Here is an 8,418-nt window from a genome sequence, read left to right as displayed (position 1 = left end):
ATTAGGTGGATCATTCATGACGATCAACATAATTGATTGTACCAGAAAAATTAAAGTCGTATAACGAACATGCCATATGGATTATCCAAGACAAACAAGTATATCGTCTAGGACGATCACAAATAATTGAGCAGAGAAAGAGAAGATTATTCAAGATGATGATGGTTTTTCAAGACGATTATAAATAATTGAGCAGACAATAATCAGATTATCCATGATGATAAATAATCATCTAAGACGACAAGATGTAGAAGAGTCAAATCAGCCATCATATGGAATTTCAAGAGTGAATTGAACGGATCATTCTGGATGATATCACAAATAGCTTAAAATCAGAGGATGAATGGAGATGATCAGAGAAGGCCCAAAAACATGAAAATAACCTGTAAAAGATAAAAGAAAAATACGAAAAAGGACATTAAAAACATCAAAAGGAATGAAAAACAAAAGTTGTTTTTTTAATCAAAGCTTAAATATGATAAATTTTCCATTTTATTGAATTAAAAATTTTAAGAATCAATGAGTAAATATCATCAAAATCTAAAAAATGGTTGAACAACCGATCATATTACCCTTAGCTTGGATTTCTCCTAGGGCAAACCATCTTTTGAAAATAAAAATCTAAATAAAAAATAATAATTGGATAAGAAAAAGATATCGGTTCAAAACTTGGTTCAAGAAAAATATTTTATAAAATAGTATATCAAAGTAATTAGTTACGATCATGAATTCTGAAATCAAATCTTTGAAAAATATCAAGTGACACATGAATTCTTCTAAGATTTAAAATTTTGAAAGATAGGAGAGCTTACTTTTGGTGGGATCATTTTATGCCTCTTGTCAATTTATTGACGCACTTTATGTATCTCTTAATTTTTGATATATTTTGTGTATCTTTTTTTTTTATTTAGCATCATTGCACATCTTTTGATTTGACATCATTGGCCAATTTTTTTATTTATTATTTTTTTTGCAAGATAGATCACTTTTTCAAAAATACTTAAATATTCTCAATTATGATTATATCTTCCAGATATTAGAGAAGAAAAACTCACTCTCTAATATAAGGAAGAATGAATCACATAACAAAATAAAAAATCATATGATAAATCCAACGATAAGATTACAAAAATATGAAGGTAATATAAAGACTTTGAACATCATATATATAAGATAGATTATTGTAGAAAGATTGAAAATATCTTAATCGCAAAATCCAGTTTGTTAATTTGAGATAGATTTTTATTTAAAAAAGAAAATTATACCATTAAAAGAAGTTAGAAGAAGGGAAACGATCAACAGTGCTTCTCTCTTTAATTGATTTAGGGATATCAAACATTATCTACAAATTTTCAAAAATAAAAATAAGGCACAATATATCAATTCAGTAGTGATTAAAATATACAAAAGAAAATAAAATAATATAAGTGAATCATATGAAAAGTACAACAAAAAATAAATAAAGGAAATTACAAAAAGAAAAGAACAAATAATAGATAAAATTCAGAAATCAGTAAGAAATTTGTTCATGCATTTATGTCAATCACACCCAGTCTTGTCCTTAAAATGTTGAATGTGTCGAAGGCTAGTAGTTTAATAAAGATGTCAACTAGTTGATTCACAGTTGTCATATAGTGTAACTCAATGTCTCCTTTGGTCACATGGTCTCTAATAAAGTGATGCCTTATGTCAATATGGATGGTCCTTAAATGTTGGATAAGATTTTAGAAATGCAGATGGCAATAGTATTATCACAAAGGATCAAAATTGTGCCTACAAGTAATCCTAAATCCAAAATTTGTTACTTCAACCAAAGGACTTGGGCCATATAACTCCCTAAGGCAATGTACTTAGCTTCAGCAGTGGAAAGTGCAACAGAGTTTTGCTTTCTAGTAGACCAGGAGACTAAAGACTATATTATGAATTAGTAAGTCCCAGAAGTGCTCTTTCTAGCCACCCTACATCCTACAAAATCATAATCAAAATATCCAATAATCTCAAAAGAAGTGTTGTTCCTAGGATATAAGATTTATAAGTTTTGGGTCCCTAAGACATATTTAAGAATTCTCTTAACTGCAGTCACGTGGTATTATTTATGATCAGCTTGAAATCTAGCACAGAGGCAAACATTAAATATTATATCAGGTCGATTAGCAATCTGGTAAAGCAAAGATCTAATCATCCCTCTATACTTCTTTTGATCAATAGATTTTTTATTTGGGTCCTTATCCAACTAAACACTGAAGGTCATGGAAGTATTAATTGGCTTAGCTTTATCCATTTCATATTTCTTAAAGATGTCTTTTATGTACTTTAATTTATTTAGAAAGGTTCCATCATCCAATTGTCTTATGCTAAACACCAAAAAGTAAGATAACTCTGCCATCATACACATCTAAAATTCCTTACTCATTATTTTAGAAAACTCATAATATAGCCTTTTATTAGAAGATCCAAAACGTATATCATTGACAAAGATCTTAACAATGAGTAATTCATCTCTTACCTTCCTCAGAAAAATGGTGGTGTCTACGCTCCCCTTAACAAACTCCCTCTCTAGTAAGAATAAGTGCTTGCTTTAATCCATATAAGGCCTTTTTTAATTTAAAAACATGATTTGGAAATTCTGAAAACCTGGGGGTTGCTCTACAAACACATCCTCTTTTATTACCCCATTTAAAAAGGCACTCATAATGTCCATTTGGAAAAGCTTAAATATCTTATAGCAGACAAAGGCTAGTAGCACTCTAATGGCTTCTAATCTAGCTACAAGAGTAAAGGTCTGCTCAAAATCAATCCCTTCTATTTGGTTGCACCCCTTAGCTACCAATCTTGCCTTATTCCTAACCACCACACCAGAATATTTCATCTTATTCTTAAAGACCCATTTGGTTCCAACAACACTTTATCCGTTTGGTCTTTCTATAAGCTCCGAAACATCATTCTTAATAAATTGGTTTAACTCCTCTTACATGGCTAAGATCCAAAACTCATCAGATAGGGCTTGATTGATGTTGGTGGGTTTAGTCATTGAGATAAAGATAGAGTGGTTCACTTCCTTCCTAAGTTTATGCCTAGTCCTAACACCTTCAGAAAGGTCTCCTAAGATCAGTTCTTTAAGGTGACTCGAAGAGTATCTCCAATCTCTAGGCACGGTGCGTGTAGGTTCAACCCTTTCTTCTAGGTCTACATTTTCTACTCCTTGGGTAATCTCACCAACTCCTTCAATGTTTTGGGGCTCTACCCTCTTCTTAAGAGTTTCAATTCCTTGGGTAATCTCTCCAACTTCATCTTCATCCTGAACTCTAGACTTCTTAGGATCAAATTCATCAAACACTGCATGAGTAGTCTCCTCCACCACTAATATCCTATTATTTAACAACCTAAAAGATTTCCCCATACTAGAATATCCTAAGAACAATCTTTTATCAGATTTTGGGTCAAATTTTCATAAGTTTGACTTCCTATTGTTAAGAATGAAAACCTTACAGCCAAAGACATGGAGGTGGGAAAGGTTGGGTGTCCTAATATTAAGGATCTCATAGGGTGTCTTATCAAGTTTGGCTATAACATTCACCCTATTCAACACACATTAAGACGTGTTTACTTCTTAAGCCCAAAAGTATTTTAGAAATGAATACTCAGTAAGCATGGCTCTAGCGACTTCAACTAAGGTCTGGTTCTTCCTTTCAGCTATCCTGTTCCACTGAGGGGTCCTAGGAACTGAAAAGTTGTGACTAATCCCCTTATCCTCATAGAAGTCTCCAAATCTCTCATTTTCAAACTCTCCCCCATGGTCACTATGGAGGTCAGGATCTCACCACCTAACTTTTTCTGAATGTAAGTTAAGAAGGATTTAAACTCATCAAAAGACTCATTCTTACGTGATAGAAATCTAATCCAAGTAAATCTCGAGTAGTCTCAAAAAAACAATAGACTTCCCCCCTAAGCTGGCACTACTAATAGGCCCAAACAAATCCATGGGAAGGACTTCTAAAGGTCTAGAGGTGTTAATGTCCTTAATGGAGTGAAAAGAGGAATGAACTTGCTTCCCTAGTTGGCAGGCATCACAAAGATGGTCATTAGTGAACTTAAGTTTGGGGACACCTCTAACTAGGTCCATTTGGGTCACTCTCTTAAGGGTTTTCATACTGGCTTGACATAAAGTCTTATGCCACAACCATGAATCATTAGCAGCAGTTTTTAAGCAAAATGTAGCAACACATTCTATATTATTTAAGTCAAGCATGTAAATATTGTTGATCTGCTTTCCATATAAAGTAGTGTTATTATTTAAGCTGATAATACATGTATTTACCAAGAGTTTTATGATGAAGCCCTTATCATAAAGCTGTCTTATGTTGAGCAAGTTCTGTTTTAGTCCATCTACAAGCAAAAAATTTTTAATCAAAAGGTTCTTGGAGTTTCTGATTATACTTGCTCCCACCACTTTCATGGTAGTGTTGTCTCCAATAGTAACCTTGCCTCCAGCCCTGGCCTTTAGCAAAATGAATTAATTAGTATCTCTAGTCATGTGTCGTGACCATCCGTTGTCTAGTATCATATGCTCTCGCGAGGCCTTTTGTGAGAGCATGCCTACAAAATCATCAAACATCATATTTAGCAACCCAAACAAGTTTGGGTCCCTTCTTATGGAAAAAGAAATGTGATGCATGTGTGTTATACTGTGAATCATATAATTTGGGTCTCCACATATAATGTTTACTATGGTGAATAGTACAAGTGTGTGCAATGTATCTCAACATGCCACATGAAAAATATCTAACACCAGGAAAAGGGTTTACTAATCTACTCGTGTGGTGATGCTACCTTTTAAAGTTATGTGATGTATGCAATATTGGTTTATAATTTTCAAATACTTTGAGATATTCTAATTTCTTAAACTCTTTTTTTAACTCAGCATGGGATGACTTCAAGGAATCATGTGCATTAGATAATTCAATATGCTTTTTGTTTAATTCATTAAACTCATCAAGTAGTGACATGTGATTGATATCGATTGTAAAATGATCTTTAAGTAAAATTTCATGCTCCTTTTATAAATTTAAAAACTCCAATTTCAAACTAGCATCTGATTTTTTAAGTTTCATATATGATGCATGAATTTGTTCAAAAACTTCAAGTAGTTGTTTATATGTTAGTTCACATACCTCATCTTGATCACTGTGACTAAGATGATTATCTGCTATCAAGCACAAGTTTATTGTCTCCTCTTCAGCTTCAGTCTCAGAAGTGTCCGATGCAGAATTCGCTTAGAATGCATTTTGGAACATCTTTTTATTCTTTTTGAACTTGGGTTTCTCCTCACCCTTCTCCTTACTTGGGTGAGCCTTAAGTGAAGGACAATCAACTTTAACATATCTTAGCTTCCTACATTCAAAACAAATCGTATCATTAGAACCCTTAAAAAGTTTTTTGCTACCCTTACCTTTATTCCACTTCTAATGGTTCTTATGCTTCTTTCTTAGAAATCTTTTGAATTTCCTTGGGATTAGAGCAACATCATTGCTTTTAGACCCGACCGAAAGAATCAGTGTCCGTGTCGTTGGCTTTTAGTGCCATAATTTTCTCCTTCTTTTTCTCACCTGCATCAAGATTTCTTTAGTTCACCCCTTACTCATAAGCAACGAGTGATCCAAGTGAGTTATCAATCGAATAAGTATTCAAATCTTTAGATTCGATATTTGCAATAATCTTAGCATAAAAGGAAGAAGGTAAACATCTCAAAATTTAATTAACTTTTTCATAATTCATGAGTTCTTTTCCTAAAGCTAGCAATGTGGTAACAATCTACGTAAATCTAGTATACATGTTAGAAATTGATTCAGAAGATTTAATACAAAAAAGTTCATAGTCACGTATTAAAACATTCAAGCGAGATTGCTTAACTTCAATTATTCCTTCATAAGTAATACACAATCTATCCTAAATTTTTTTACCGGTAGCACAAGTTGATACATGCATATAATCTTTCAATTTTAAGGCACAAAAAAAATAGTTCAATTATTTCGCATTCAGTTGCGCTAAATCTCAATCATCAAAAGTCCATTCAGTAAAAGGAAGTTAAGTTTTAATTCCATTAATTTCACATGACAGAGGTGAATAACCTTCTTTAAAAAGAATCCACATGCGATAATCAATAGATTGTAAAATGTAAAAAAACAAGTTTTCAAAAATTAAAAGGAATATTTTCAAACAAAGTTGGTCGGGTAATAGAATACCCTTATGTAGTATTAAGATTACCGGAGATAGCCATGGATTAAAATTCAAAAGTTTTCAAAAACTTAATTTTATGAATCTCGCTCTGATACCACTTGAAAGTTCGTTAGGGATCTTAAGCCCGTATGAATTAGCCCAAGGCTAACTAAGAGGGGGGTGAATTGGTATTTTAAAAAGTTTTTCAATCAAAATACAAACTTAAACCAAACAAAATTTCACTATAAAGAAAAATCAAAGTGTGGAAATTGAATGTTGAAAAAATAATAATAAAGTACACATAAATTTTTAATGGTTCGGTCAACTTGACCTACGTCCACTCCTTGAAGGTGCCCTCCGAGCATTGCACTAAACTCAGTATCTCTCCTTTTTCCCCCATAGCAAGGCAGAGAAGCCTTTACACACCTCCTTTCCACTGACATCGGTCAGGCAGAGAACCCGACTCCTTTTGCTTCCTCTTGAAGCAGGTATAGAATCCGACTCCTTTGCCTTCCTCCAGAAGAAGGTAGAGAACATTGATCAATTGCTGAAGTATACCTCTCTCAAACCCCAAGGACTAGGGATGACGATTTAAGAAGATGACTTGGATCCTTGCTTGGAGCAACCTTTGTGAAATCCCGAAGATCTTGAGCATCATCTAGTACGTATAAGAATTGACATGATCTTCTAGGATGATTTTGAGCATCATCTAGTACGATTAGTTAAAATGACTTACATTATCATCCCGAACGAAGGTCGATGATGAAATATCATCCATATAGGGATTGAATAGTACATTAAGATTGGTCACAATCATTCTGTACAGTCTGACTGGATCAATTAATCCAAATCATCCCCTAATCATAAGATTTATTTATAACATACAGTTTGATCCCTATTGTACAATTTGATTAGTATAAAATCTAAATTTTAAAATATTGTATAATTTAAGATTCTCAGTTGGGATCTTGAGTTCAATGAATCGTCCATTACAATATGAGTCATACATCACAATTAATTCAAATAGCTAAAATTACACAATTATCTACTTTACTAATATTTTGATTAGTTAATCGTATAGTGCGATATATATCATAAAGTAAGATTAGTTTAGAAAATTAATTTTTTAATTTTATCCCTATCTCACTTCCTTGATTGTGTATGTACATGGTCACCAAGTTTAGTATCCCCCAAATACATAATTTTGACTCAACAAATAAAGAAATAAGAAAAAAAAAAGCATAATCTTTCATGCACCTTAACCTTATTCTACCCAGTCTTGAGCTGAACAAATTTGCATGTGTATGATGGACCTAAAATGTTAGTGCACAAGAAAAAACATATATGTAATAGTATCCATTTATAGGAGATAACATAACAAAAAATTCAATAATATTTATTATCATTAAAACTTTAGGACTTGGTTCCAGATTTGCAACATAATATATCTAGAGACTTCTTTTAATATTCTCTTGGGTAGACTCTATATCCGTGAATATAGAATAGTTCCTTCTACTCTCAATCATTGTATCAAATACTCTTGTGTGAGAGAAAAGCATTTTATTAAAGGTGACTTGCAACTATTTTCAATTCATGAAGTAATTAGGGGAAGGTTTTAGAGCCTATTCAGACATTGGTTGGGTCCAATTTGGGTTATATCAGGAATGGGCCTAATAAAGTGGGTTTTGGGTCGCTTGGTTTAACTCATTTGTATGACCCATGTAAAACCATGGATTAGGCATTATGAGTCATGTGCATTGGATTAATAAACCTATATTACAACCATTTAGGGAATTTAATTCTATAAGGGTTAGGTTTTGGCTCACAAAAACCCTTTTTAGTACATTTGGTTCAACCCAAATGAGTAAAGTAGGTGGGCACATGAGCTTAAACTTTTTTAAATGACTCATAACGATCTAAGTAGCTTCAAATTTTTAAAGTGTATAGGTCATGCTTTAGTCAACTATAGATGACTTAGTCAACTAGTTTAATTAGGGGTTAATGATGTCTATAACTCATTCCAAATGATATTTTGAACATATTGGAAGTGGTTTCATGGTTTGTTGGGGTCATTTGGTTCAAATACTTGTTTAAAGGATAAAATATACCCTTTTATAAACATAGGTTGACTTGGTCAACTAGGTCAAATCAAAGGTTAAAACATGGTTCAATGCATTCTAAATAAGTTTTAGGGCTTGTTGG

The sequence above is a fragment of the Dendrobium catenatum genome, unplaced genomic scaffold (assembly GCF_001605985.2).
Source record: "Dendrobium catenatum unplaced genomic scaffold, ASM160598v2 fragScaff_scaffold_1065, whole genome shotgun sequence".
In the NCBI taxonomy this organism is placed as follows: domain Eukaryota; kingdom Viridiplantae; phylum Streptophyta; class Magnoliopsida; order Asparagales; family Orchidaceae; genus Dendrobium; species Dendrobium catenatum.
The sequence above is the reverse complement of the archived record's forward strand: the minus strand, read 5'-3'. Positions refer to the sequence as shown.